General features: G+C 56.0%; 1 pseudogene; it reads left to right on the top strand.

The window, feature by feature from the left end:
* Nucleotides 1–5,484: 5,484 nt before the first annotated feature.
* LOC113186779 (heterogeneous nuclear ribonucleoprotein A1 pseudogene) lies at nt 5,485–7,129 on the top strand (annotated as a pseudogene).
* The last annotated feature ends 6,089 nt before the right edge of the window (nt 7,130–13,218 follow it).

Here is a 13,218-nt window from a genome sequence, read left to right as displayed (position 1 = left end):
GTGAGTTACAGCTCTGGGCATTCCTGCTCGTGCCCAGAACCGGACACCAGCGCCGGCCCCTTCCTGGGGCACAGCTCCCCACTCACTCATGCATGCAGCCCGTGGGTCAGCCACCTCTGGGACAGACCCTGCAGGACAGGGTGAGCCCAGGAAGAGCTGCAGAGCTGAACTGGCCCCCTCGGAGCTCAGTGCTTTCTACCTAGCCACAACCCACTCTGCACCCAGGACACGGAGGCTTAGAGAGGTAAAGGTCATGCAGCTCTCAGAGGGTGCCAAAGCCACACCTGTAACACCGCCCCTCGCTGTGCTGAGTCTCCAACAGAGAGAGAAGCCCGGACTCCCGCAGGCTTTGGTTAAGCAGAGCCCTCTCCCACCTCCTGGCTCGGACCCCTCAGCCCCACCCCAACTGCTAACGCGCCCACCCAGACAAAGGTGAGGAAGAACCTTCCAGAAGACCCCAGACCACCTCTGGCATTGCAGCCACAATTTCTGAGTGAGCAGAAGTCCCCTCCCCTCCCTCTTCTCCTGCTCTCTTTGTCAAACGACAGTTGTGTAACGTCTGCATTTTTTTTTTAATACTTGCATCCTCTCCTCATCTAGATGACGAGGGCCTGAGGCCATGCATAAGAGTCTGGGTGTTATCCTTTGAATGTGACCCCCCCAAAATTCACCTGTTGAGAATTGGATCCCCAGTGTGACAGTGTTGGGACGTCTGGAAGCTCCCCCCTCGTGAGTGGAGTAATGTCCTTACCACAGGAGGGGGTTTGTCACAAAAACAGACTTCTCACCTATAATCCAGTGACTGGGGAGGCTGAGGCAGGAGGATCCAAATTCAAGGCCAGGCAACTTAGCAAGATCTTATTCCAAGATCTTATTTTTATTTATTCTAATAAATAAAAATGGCTGGGGCTATGGCCCCGGGTAGAGCAGCCCAGGGTTCAATCAAAAGAAAGAGAAGGCGGCAGGAAGGAGAGGAAGGAAAACAAGTCAGCCAACAAATGAGTCCTGTGAGGGCTGAGGCCTCAGGGGACAGAAGAAAGGGGTGGTGAGTTCTGTTAGCAGCTCAGAGGAAGGACAGGCCCGTGGCCAGGAGCCTTCTCAGCGCTATAGCGAAAAGCATTGAACCCAGGGTGCATAGCCACTGAACCACATTCCCCAGCCCTTTTTACTTTTTTATTTTGAGACAGGATCTTGCTAAGGTGCTTAGGGCCTCGCTAAATTGCTGAGGCTGACCTCAAACTTGCAATCCTCCTGCCTTGGCCTCCTGAGCTTCTGGGATTACAGGCGTGCTCCACAGTGCCCAGTTGGTTTCTTTAAACATGTACTTATCAAAGGCGCTGCTACAATCATCTGGGCACAGTTTTTTTTTTGTTGTTGTTTTATTAATATTTTTTAGTTGATAGACCTTTATTTATTTTTTATTTATTTATAGGTGGTCTGAGACTTGAACCCAGTGCCTCCCACATGCCAGGCAAGTGCTCTACCGCTGAGCCGCAGCCCCAGCCCTGGGCACAGGTTTTTGTGTGGACTTAAGTTCCCAAATCCTTGGTAAACACCAAGGACAGTGCTATTGGCCCGCGGCAGGCTGCTTTGTCATAAGGCCACGAAAAAGTCCCTATGAGAGATTGGGCAACTGTGAGTGGAGGTCAGTGGAACTGTTTGAGGTCATCAGATGACTGTTCCCAAGGGTGGGGGCGGGGCGTGGACAATTTATTTAGTGGCTGGAGACAGAGGGGTGAGCGTGGAGCACCCACTAACGCGCCAGGGGTGTCCAAGGCCTGAGTGTCAAGGACAGGCAGAGGACAGTGACAGGTGCTGGGTCTGAAGGCAGGCCTCGGGCCTCAGGGAAAGGTCTCCACCGAGTGCTGGGGGGGGGGTAGGAAGCCTGCCAGGAACAGGAACCTCATGGCGGTGGCCCTGGCGGGAGGGGGCAGGGGTTGCTGGGCCTGGAGGGCCCGGCAGGGGACTCTGAAGTCTCTGCTGCATCTGTGACTGGGAAAGCCACTCCAGGCCCAGGCCGAGTGACAGGTGACACCAGGTACAGGTCAAAGACCTCCAGAGCAGAAGGGAGCTCCCGGCTGAGCAGCTGTTATGCAAAAATTTCCATTGGTCCCGTTTCCTGTATTTCTCAAAGGCTTTCTGTGAGGGCTCCTCGCCTGGGAGGCCTGAGACACAGTCCCTCAGGGCCGGAAGTGGGTGTCTGGTGTCACCAGGACACACCCCCAGCTTTATGGCTGTGACTCAGCCCTCACCCAGCCCAGGGCTCTCCCAGCCCTGAGCCTCTCCGGTTTGGCACACACCCACATCCTGGCTCCACCAGCCGGGCTGCCCTTCTCTGAAGTCAGAGGGCAGTGGGCAGGGTCTGGAAACTGCCTGTCCAGGGGACAGTGGGTCGGGGAGGGGCCGCTCTCGACAACAGGCTTGTCATCATGGCTGCTAAGAATAGCAGGGAGGGAACCCGGGCCTGGCTCAGGCCCAGGGGGGTGTGGTCAGTCACCACTGCTGCCCATCTGGCAGGTAGGGATACCTGTCATTCTCATGTCACCATCCCCAAGGAACAGAGATGGGAGAGCCCAGGTCAGATCACCTGGCCAGGAGGTGGACAGGTATTCCCCAGGGACGCCCGTTCCAGAGCCTAGGATTTGAAGTCAGAGGTTTATTGAACACCTGTTAAGTGCCAGACACTGTTCTAAGCCCTAGGGAGGACTGATGAATGAGACCGGGGGCTGCCCTCGTGGGGCGGGCCTCCTCTGGGAGACAGGGATACGCAGCAGATCAGCAAGTGAGCAGAAGCTGTGGAGGTGGCCCATCCTCACCCTGCTGGCCAGGGCTCAGGGAGCCTAGGCACCGCTCCGTCCTCCTTATACCCTGAAATGTCTCCTTCCCTAGCAAGACCGCTCCAAGGTGTCTGCTCAAGAGAAGTGAAAACACTCACAAGGACTTGTGCAAATGCTCATAGCAGATCTGTTCACCATAGCCAAATAGTGGACACCATTTCAGCCCTTAAGTTGCTCGTCACCCCCTCCCCCCTTATTTTGCTGCAGCGGGATTGCGGCAGTCATCGACGGGTGGGGGGAAGGAAAGAAAATGTGACCTATCTATTGATGATGGAATCCCATTCAGCCCAAAGCAGGAACAAAATGCCGATTCATGTTACAGCAGGCATCAACCTCAAAACCAGAATGCCACAGGAAATTTCCAGAAAAGACAAATATAGAAACAGTCAGTGGCTTTGGGATTGCGCTGTGGGGCTGGGGTAGGAACAAGGAGTGACTGCAGAGGAGCATGAAGGACCTTGTTGGGGCAGTGGAAATGTTCCAGAACTGGACTGTGCTCATGATTGCACAACTCTGTGAATTTTCTAAAAATCATTGAGTTGCACACTGAAAGCGAATGAGTTTATGGCATGTCGATTATGCCTCCATAAAGCTGGTCACAGAACGCTCTCTCCTCCCGTTTCCATGGGCAGAGACCTTCTCGTCCCATTTAACCAAGTGTCCCCAGCACCTAGGACAGTTCACGGCACACAGAGGGCACCCGTGAATGTTGGGACAGGGAACAGAAGTAGCTTAGGAACCCTAATGGACCCACTGGGAGCACAGCCCCTGTCTTCCCCCCTTGGCCACCCTCCTGGAAAGGCTTGCCTATGCGGATGATCCCTTTCCTTGGGGACATTGATGCCACTCGGTGACATTGCCCTTGCTACGGAACCTCCAGTTGTGAATCCAAAGGCACCCTGGAATCTCAGCCGCGCGACCCGGGCACCACCCTGTGGCTCCCTTGGGCTCTCGGCCCTCCCTCTTGCAGGGCGACCCCTCCCACCTCCACCTTCGCGGACCTCAGCTCCCAGGCCCACTCCTGGCCACCACCCCCCTTGCTCTCCATCTGCTCACCTCGCTGTGACCTGGCGACTTTTTATAGGGTTAGACCCTCAGAGGGCCTCGTGTGGTGGTCACAGCCCTGATCCCAGTGCCTCAGAGGCCGAGGGCAGCCTGGCCACTCAGTGAGACCGGGTCTCCAGGAAGGAGAGGAGGAGCGAAAGCGCCTGGTGGGGGTCCGTGTAGGGCGCTTGCCTCGCATGCCCAGGGCCTGGGGTCATCACCAGCAACATCAAAAGGAAAAGTTTCTCTGGGTTCCATGCAACGGGCGCCGGCCCTGCAGCCCAGGCTACGTCTGTGGGCTGCGGTGATCCGGAAGGACACGGGGGGGCATTCCACTGCTGGGAAGCACTGGGCCATCGGGAGAGGAAAGGGAGGCACTGGGCAGGCCTGGGCCAGGCCGCCAGCTCAGGGGCCTTCTGGGCGGATCTCCAAGGACACGGCACCTTATGAACTTAGCCCCTTGGATCCCAGAGAGCAGCTCCAGCCCTGCCCCAATTTGCACAGGTGCGTCTATGGGGCCCCCTCTGAGCCCAGGGCCCTCTTCAGATAGGAATGGCCTGAGCCCAGCAGCTCTTCAAAACCACCTGGGAGGCCTGGCCGCTCCCCAACCCTCAGCAGCTGCCAGCCGGCCCCTGATTTCTGGCCTCCTCTCCTGCTCTTCCCTTCTCACCCCTGCCCTGGATGCTGGGTGCCTGGGTCGGCTGTGGGAGGGCCGCCTTCAGGTCCAGCTTCCCATTACAATTAATTCCCATTCCCCAAATTCTGATCTTTGTTATAACTTATCCAAGACGCAGGAACTGGGCCAATCGGAGCCTTCTTGGCCTTGGGGTGGATTCCTGCAGGGGGTGTTATTTGGCAATCCTTCTCCTCTCAAGGCTCCAGCCCCTGGACACGTCTGCCCCCTGCTGGGCAGCTGAGAACTGCTCTGGACAACGCCCTCTGCCTGTGAGCAGTCTCCTAGTGCTCAGCTCCCCACTGGGTCCTCCGTGTCTGCCCTGGTTCTCATCCTCAGCTCCTCATCTGCCTCCACTGCTGGGCTCCTGCCAGTCTCCTGGCCTCCACCACCCCCTCAATTGCCCCCAGAGTCACATCTCTAGGAACACCAATCTTATCACTCTGCTCCTCAAAAACATTCAGTGGCTCCCTAGTCCCTAAGGAATTGGTGCAAATTCTTAGACAGGCAACCCAAATCCTTCATAATCTTTCCACCCATTCTGAAGCTCTTGAGCTGCAAGGAGCAGTGACAAGCAGGTAGCCCCTCATCGCCCAGCCAGCCCAACTTACAGCTGTGGGGGGTGTCTCATCCATGCTACTTCTCTGGCATTGAGCCTGCACTGTCTTTGTCATTGTTGAGTATGCCTTGTAACTCTTTGAGGACAGGCACCATATCTTAAACAAAAGTCATAACAAAAATATTAACTGCTGGGCGCGGTGGCACACGCCTGTAATCCCAGCGGCTGGGGAGGCTGAGGCAGGAGGATTGCAAGTTGAAGGCCAACCTCAGCAAATTAGTGAAGCCAGAATTAAAAATAGGTAGTCAGGTCCTTTCTACCCGTGGACGCTGCTGAGAAAGCATCATTAAAATCTCTCTTCCTGCTGCCTCATGTCTAAATCAGAGTCCCCTAAAGAGCCCGAACAGCTGTGGAAGCTATTCATAGGAGGACTGAGCTTTAAAACAACTGATGAGAGACTGAGAAGCCATTTTGAGCAATGGGGACACTCACGGACTGTGTGGTCATGAGAGACCCAAACACAAAACACTCGAGGGGCTTTGGGTTTGTCATCTATGCCACTGTGGAGGAAGTGGCTGTGAAAAACCAGCCTCTACCTCAGAGCAAAGCCTGTCCAAGGAAGGGACATGACCTTTGTCCTTGGAAAGACCCACAGAGCACTCCTAGGCACATTGCCACCCTGCTAAGATGTTTATCTACAAATAACAGGAGAGATCTGCTGCGCCAGGTGTCCCTGACTCAGTCAGGCTAGGTGGGGACCCATAGTAACCCCCTTGTAGCCACCAATCAGCATGAGACAGGGAAATACCTGAGATGTCAGATGACCCTCCCAGTAGTTTATGGTGTTGGGAAACCATGTAGTTCGGCATGAACACCCCTCTTGGCTTAAACCAGTCAGTTCAAATGAATCCCCCTCTTGTAGTAACCAATCACCCCTACCCAACTTGTTCCTGCCAGCGAATGTGCTCATCATGTTTTAAAGTTGTTGTTTGATTTTCCCGAGGTGTGTGATGATTTGCTAAGAGATGCTATGATGTATGTGAGGTCCCTGCCTTCCCCAAAGAGAGTATAAAACTGCTGCAAACCCTGGGCTTGGGCCTCTCAGCGTCACCAGTTGCTGTGTGTGTGCGCGGAGGACCCAGCTAGCTCCCAATAAACACCTCTTTGCTGCTTACATCGATCTTGGTCTCTTGTGTTTTTGGGGGGTCCCGAATTCGAGCATAGCAGCTGCAACCATGAATGCAAGACCTCGTACACAGGTGGATGGAAGGTGTAGAACATCAGAGGGCTGTCTCCAGAGAAGACTTCCAAAGACCAGGGACCCACTGAACTGTGGAAAAGATGATTGTTGGTGGCATTAAAGAAGACACCGAGGAACATCACCTACGAGATCATTGTGAACAGCAGGGGAGATTGAAGTGATTGAGATCATGACTGACGGAGGCAGTGGAAAGAAAAGGGGCTTTGCTTTTGTAACTTTTGATGACCGTGACTCTGTGGATAAGACTGTCATTCAGAAAGACCCTGCTGTGAAGGGCCACCCCTGTGGCGTGAGGAAAGCCAGGTCCAGGCAAGAGATGGCTGGTGCCTCCTCTAGCCACAGAGGTCGAGGTGGTTCTGCGAACCTTGGTGGTGGTGGAGGTGGAGGTGGTGTTGGTGGAAATGACAATTCCGGCCGTGGAGGGGACTTCAGTGGTGGTGGCTCCGGTGGCAGCAGGGATGGCTACGATGGATCTGGTAATGACGGGAGCGATTTTGGAGGTGGTGGAAGCTGCAGTGATTTGGGCAGTTACAAGGATCCTTAAAGCGGGGGACTCTGGAGGCAGAAGCTCTGGACCTTAGGGTGGAGGAGGCCAACATCTTGCCACCCCATGAGACCCAGGTGGCTCTGGGGGCTCCAGCAGCGGCAGCAGGAGCTCTGGCGGGGGCAGAGGTTTTGATACTGCCAGGAAACAGAGCTTCTCAGGAGAGGAGAGCCAGGAAGTGACAGGGAAGCCACAGGTCACAGATTTGTGAACTCAGCCAAGCACCCTGGTGGCCGGGCCTCGCTGCTGCAAAGACACGGTTCAGACAGTGTCATGTGTGTGGGCCCAGAACTCTGTATTTGTGACTAATTGTGTAACAGGTTATTTTAGTTCTGTTCTGTGGAAAGCGTAAACATTCCAACAAAGGGTTTAATGCAGACTCTTTTGCACTCATGCTGTTGATTGCTAAATGCAATAGTCTGCTCATGACGCTGAATGAATGTGTCCTTAAAAAAAATAGGTAGTCAGGGGAGATAGATAAATTGGGCCAGATGGAGGAAAATCCACCCACTAGTTTGGGTCCCAGAGGTTGGAGACTGCCTGGTGGGAGATGGAAATGTTGATGTCCCCCAAAGCCCAGCCAACGGTGCCCTTCCTGAAGAATTGTTGGTGAAGCAGCTCCTCCCACTGCTGACCTGCTAGAGCACTGCTCATTAATTCACCAGGTCCCCTTCCTGCCCGATCACTCCGCCCACCTTTTGGCTTTCCCAGGGCATCTCCCAGTCACACACAGAGGATGAGGGGAAATGAAGGAGATGAGGGGAAGAAGGTAAAAGAACAAAGAAAACTTTAGATGTGTAAAGGGATGGGACTTCCTCATCCCACGGATTCCGTGTTTTGGGTCCCCTTCTCCCTCAAGGTTGAAGTGTCTTCTAGCCTTTCAATAAAGCTTCTCTGGGGTTGTACTTCAACCTTCGGGGAAGCAGGATCCATAGTGAGATCCTATCTCAAAATAAACGAAATTAAAAGGCTAGGGATGTAGCTCAGTAATAAAGTGCCCCTGGGTTCCATTCCTGGTACTCCCCCTCCCCCCAAAGAAGTTAACTCACGCTGGTTTGGCCTTTCTGCAGCCTTTATCTTCCCTTCCTCAGGATGACCATGTAAGGCAGGTGGGGCTCAGGTTATAATCTCCACCAGGCAGATGAGAAAGCACAGCTCAGAGAGGCTCAGTAACTTGCTGATAGTCACACAGCCAGCAAGCTGCAGGGCAGAGAGAGGGTCCTGGTCTTCTGCTGCCTGATTCTGTCTGTGTCATTACTCCCTGGGTGTTTCCTCGAGCACCTTTCCCAGATCCTATATGGCCAGTGAGCACCACTGTTTGTCCATCTTCACCCCTGGGTATTGCTCGGTGGTCACTGGAGCTCAGCCTCAGTCTGTCTTTGACCTTCTCATACAGAGGTAGCCCATGGCAGTCACACTGCCCTTCCCTAGCTGTGTGACCCTGGGGAGTCACAGCCCTTTTCCAGGCCGACTTCCCCTCTGCCCAATGAAGGTCTGAACCAGTGGGGGCCAAAAAGTACCCCCAGGGCAAGGTCCTGTGGCTCTTCTGCTAGGTGGTGTTTTGTTGGGGAGTCTGGGGACACTCATGCCAGGGCGGTGCTCTGTGCAGAGTCCTGTGGGAGGGGAGAGTTCTCTGGTAGCCTAGGATCAGCCTTGTCCCAGGACAGCCCAGGGCCAGGCCCTAGCTGGGGGGGCACCCTGCGGCTTGGACAGTGTCATGCAGGGCCATGGGGGGTCTTGCTCTTGTCTGTTAATGTTTTGTGACTTTTTTTTTATGTTCAGCAGGAGGATAGCATGACATGAGGGTCAGGGCGGCTCATGGTCCTTAGGGCTGCTTTCTGTCGTTTGGGGACCACGTCCGAGCGAGGGCTTCCAGTGTGAGGTCTCCCCAGCTGGAACGGCCTACAGTGTCCCTTCCTTGTGGACGCGTCAGGGCAACTGAGACAGGGGTGAACCCGGCAGGCCTGGCCCTCCTCCCTGAGAGGCCCTGCAGCCACGAGGCCCACCTGGGCACTGTGCCCAGCGGCCTGACCAGCCCAGAGAGCCGGTCCAGCCAGAGTGAAAATCAGCCCAGAAGTGCAGGCTACAGGGGCTCAGGCCTGCAGAGTCTGTGGCCACAGGAGGAGGGGTGTCCAGCAGGAGGGAGGGGTCTCCTCCCCAGCCCTGCCCTGGAGAGCTCCCTGGGTGCCACCAGCCCCAGCCGCCTCCACCCCCTGGAGAAACCCGGGAGCCAGGAGGAGTCCGGAAGCACAGGACCGGCCATCAGGTGATCCCTTCAGAGAAGCAACTCCAGGGCCGGGAGGAAGGCTGCAGCTCTGGGAGAGGAACTGGGAGGAATGGGGGCAGGGTGACAGAGGGGACAGCATTCAGGTGGCTGAAACCAACAATGGATTAAGAGTGAGGGAGAGGGAAGTACTGAGAAGGCCCTGAAATCAGACACCAAGGCTCCAAGGGACCCGCCCGGCTGGTGGACTTGTACCAGGTGCAGGGACAGAATAGTAGCCATCTGGGGACACTCACAGCCGGCCCACACAGTGGGGCTGGGAGGAAGTGGAAGCCTGGCGCTGGGAGAGGTGGACAGCACAGTGCAGGTGACCACAGTGCTGTGGGCCAGGCTGGGGGGCCCTGCAGGCAGGATGACAGGCTCCCAGCTGTCATCCAGGGCCAGCGGGGGGATCCTCTCTGCTGACCCTGGGGGTTTCCTGTGGGCTAGAGCAAATGACGGGTGAACTAACTCATGTCAAAGACCCTCTCTCAAGGTCACATTCTGGGGTCTGAGTGAACAGGAGTCTTGGTGGAGGGGGAAGCTCTTGAACCTCACACCTACACGGCAGCCTGACGTCGCCGAGGGCCTAAAGGTGACGCCCCTGCAGAATCAGCTCCCGTGGGCTGGGCCGGCTTCCCAGCCTGTGATGGGGCTCCACAGCCCTGCAGGCCGGGCCACCCTCCTGCCGTTCTTATGTGTAGTGTCCCCCCGCCCTGCCCCATGCAGCAGGGCTGTCGATGAGGAGGCTGGTGACGTGGCTGTTGGAGGTATATGGTGTCTAGGGGACTGAATCCTTGTCCCTGTGCCTAAGAAGGGGCTGCTGATGACAGGGCTGCACAGCAGCCAGGCCACCTGCAAAGCCCTTCGGAGTGCAGCTTCACACCCCACGCTCCTCAAAAATTCACCGTCTGAAAAGATCTACTCGAAGTCCCAGGAAGAGCACTCAGACTTTGGCTGGGACAACCTGATGGCGTTTTATATAAGAAAATCAAGGTCGTAAACACGTGTTGTGGGGCACATATGGCAGGCAGGGGAAGCCAGTGGCTGCCTGTAGGGGACACTGCAGTCCCCAGCTGGCTCCTGCCAACAGCCCAGCAGCTACACCAGGACCCGCACCAGGAGCAAGCATGAGCTAGAACTTGAACTTGCTCCTGGGGAACAAACAGGGAGAATGACATTGTCCTGTTTACAAAGATCTTAATGGGGCCAGATGTGGTGGCACACGCCTGCCATCCCAGAGGCTTGGCAAAGACAGGGGGACTGCAAGTTTGAGGCCAGCCTCAGCCACTAAGCAAGGCCCTAAACAACTTATTTAAAAAATCAAAAAGGGGATGGAGATGTGGCTCAGTGGTTAATGGCCTTTGGGTTCAATCCCCAGGACCAAATAAAAACAGAACAAATGATAATTGCATGATGGGCTTCATTTTCTGTTCTAAAGCTGGGCAACACTTCATCCCACAAATAGAGAAGAAGGCGGAGTTTGACTTTAAAACATTTGTAGCTGGAACGAAACCAGAGAAGACCAAGCGTATCTTCCTGTACAAACATGGTCTCCTAGAGTGGGGCCTGCAGCTCCAGGCCCATCCTCTGAGCAGCAGGAAACAAAGCCAATGAGCTCTTGCTGGCTCACAGAGGGTCCTGAAAACCCCCAGGGTGCTCCATTTGGGCACAGCTCATGTTAAATGACACAGTGAACACCTGTGGGTGCCTGGGTATGGGTGCTCAGGGTCCAGGGTGCCAGGCCTCGGCTCCAGCCCTGGCGGGGAGCTGCCCAGGGTCCCGGTGGAGAGTGGTGATTTGAATCATGGTCTGACTCCCTCATGGCTGCTTTTGCGCTGGGAACTGCCTGTGCAAAGGTGCAGGTCAAGGTGGCCCCGTTGCTATGGTGATGTCTGGCCAGAGGAGACTAGGTGTGAAGGCATGCAGCTGTATCAATAGGAACCTTGAGCTCGGTCACCAACTCCCGGGAATGGAGAATTCTGAGCATAACAAGATGACCCTAATGTCTCGCCAGGCCCAAGTCCTTCATGCTGTCTGTTTTGCTGAAACTTTCCCACGAAGAACCTTTTAATGAAACCCCCATAATGAACGTGCTGAGCTAGCTTTGGGTCAGTGGAGCTCCATCAGAGCTTGGCTGTCCACCTGGCCCAGCTTTTTCTGTGTGTCTGTCTTTTCTTTTCTTTTCTTTTTTTTTTTTAAGAGAGAGTGAGAGAGGAGAGAGAGAGAGAGAGAGAGAGAGAGAGAGAGAGAGAGAATTTTTAATATTTATTTTTTAGTTCTCGGCGGACACAACATCTTTGTTGGTATGTGGTGCTGAGGATCGAACCCGGGCCGCACGCATGCCAGGAGAGCGCGCTACCGCTGAGCCACATCTCCAGCCCCCCTGTCTTTTCTTTATCCCCATCGCCTCTCATCCAGTTTCTCCCCTGAATTCACTGCTGCGGCTGAGAGCAGTGAAAAGAGGGCTGGGCAGTCCCTGCAGCAGATCCCGCCTGACCCCTGGATGAGCTGATGCTGGGCGGGCAGGAGGCCACAGAGTGGAAGTGGCACCTAGAGGGAGCTCACCACCCACCTGGGGGAAGGATGACCTCTAGAGAAGGGTCCAGAGAGGGTGGGGCTGGAGGACAGTGCACAGAGAGGAAGTTTGGGCAAGTGAAGGGCAGGAGCCCAGGGCCAGGCAGCCTCCACCCTCCCCTGCACAGGAGCTGGTAGAGCTAAAGGACCACGGGCCTGGGACCAAAGGCCGCAGGACAGAAAAAGCCCGTGGACTCAGGGTGGAGCCCTAAGACGGGATGGGGCCCTCCAGCAGTGGCCCAGGCGTGGGGGGGAGCGGGGACTCGGCGAGGAGGCTGCCTGGGGCTCGGCTGCAGCCCATGCAATGCCGGGAGAGGCGCACGATGAGCTTAGCCTGGGAGAGGTCCGACCCATCAGAAATGGAGAAAATGACCAGCTGGTTCCGCCCTGGGCCCGGGCCCAGCCCATCAGGAAGGGAAATAGAGGGAGGGTGGTGGCCAGAAAACAGGCTGTCATCCTGGGCCAAGAGAGTCACTGCCGGAGCTGGGCCGGGTGACAAGCAGCACTGACCCCAGCTCACACGCTCCTGAGGCCAATGACACCGCACGCTCCCCAGCTGTGTGCTCGGCATTGTGCAGAGGAAACATCTGCCCCGGACCCTGGTCACTCAGGGGACAGCCAATGTCTGACGCAAACCCCAGCCGCACCTCTCACCCAGCAACAGCCATCAGCAACTAGCACTCTCTCCTAGCCCAGTGCCATCCTCGTCATCGGCAGGTTAACCGCGGCTCGGCCCACACTGCATTTCTGAGGCAAAACAATGAACTCCCCTCTTTTGGTGCTAGGGATCGAATCCACGGGTGCTTCCACCACTGGGTCACGTCCCCAGCCATTTTTATTTTGTTGAGACAGGGACTCACTCAGTTGCTCAAACTGGCCTCAAATTTGCAATCCTCCTGGCTCAGCCTCCCCAGCCTCTGGGATTACAGGCCTGCGCCACCACTCCCAGCTTAACCCCCTTTCACAAACCAGGAGATAAAGGTCCCAAGAGTCGCTGGGACAGTGTAGGACACGGTAATAAACACAGAACCAGGCCTCAAGCCCAAGCCTGACCAAAGGATCAACCCTCAGCTGCGACAGCAGCAAGGAGCGTCCCACTGAGGTGCTGGCACGCGCGAAAGGGAGGCCAAGGGGCAGACAGGTCCCCAGCGGCAGCCTGATTGTGGCTGAATGCCATCGGGTGACTGGGTGCTCCCCGCAGCGCACCCTCTGGGCTCACAAGGACCTTCCCCTCAGTTGGCAGGGAAACGTCATTAGAACCACGTGCCCGTGAGGTCGCACTCACAGGTGGAAGGACGTCTGTGCTGTCCGGGGTGGCCTGGGGGCTCTCAGTCAGCCCGACCCAGGGACCCAGGACTTAGCACGATGCCCTGAGGACCAACCCCAAGCCCCGCCCTGACCTGGAACAGAGGGAGGCGGAGCCTTCAGGATGGGTTGGGTGGGACCCTCGGAAAAGGGCT

This window comes from Urocitellus parryii, chromosome 5 (assembly GCF_045843805.1).
Source record: "Urocitellus parryii isolate mUroPar1 chromosome 5, mUroPar1.hap1, whole genome shotgun sequence".
In the NCBI taxonomy this organism is placed as follows: Eukaryota; Metazoa; Chordata; class Mammalia; order Rodentia; family Sciuridae; genus Urocitellus; species Urocitellus parryii.
This window is presented reverse-complemented; position numbering and strand designations above follow the sequence as displayed.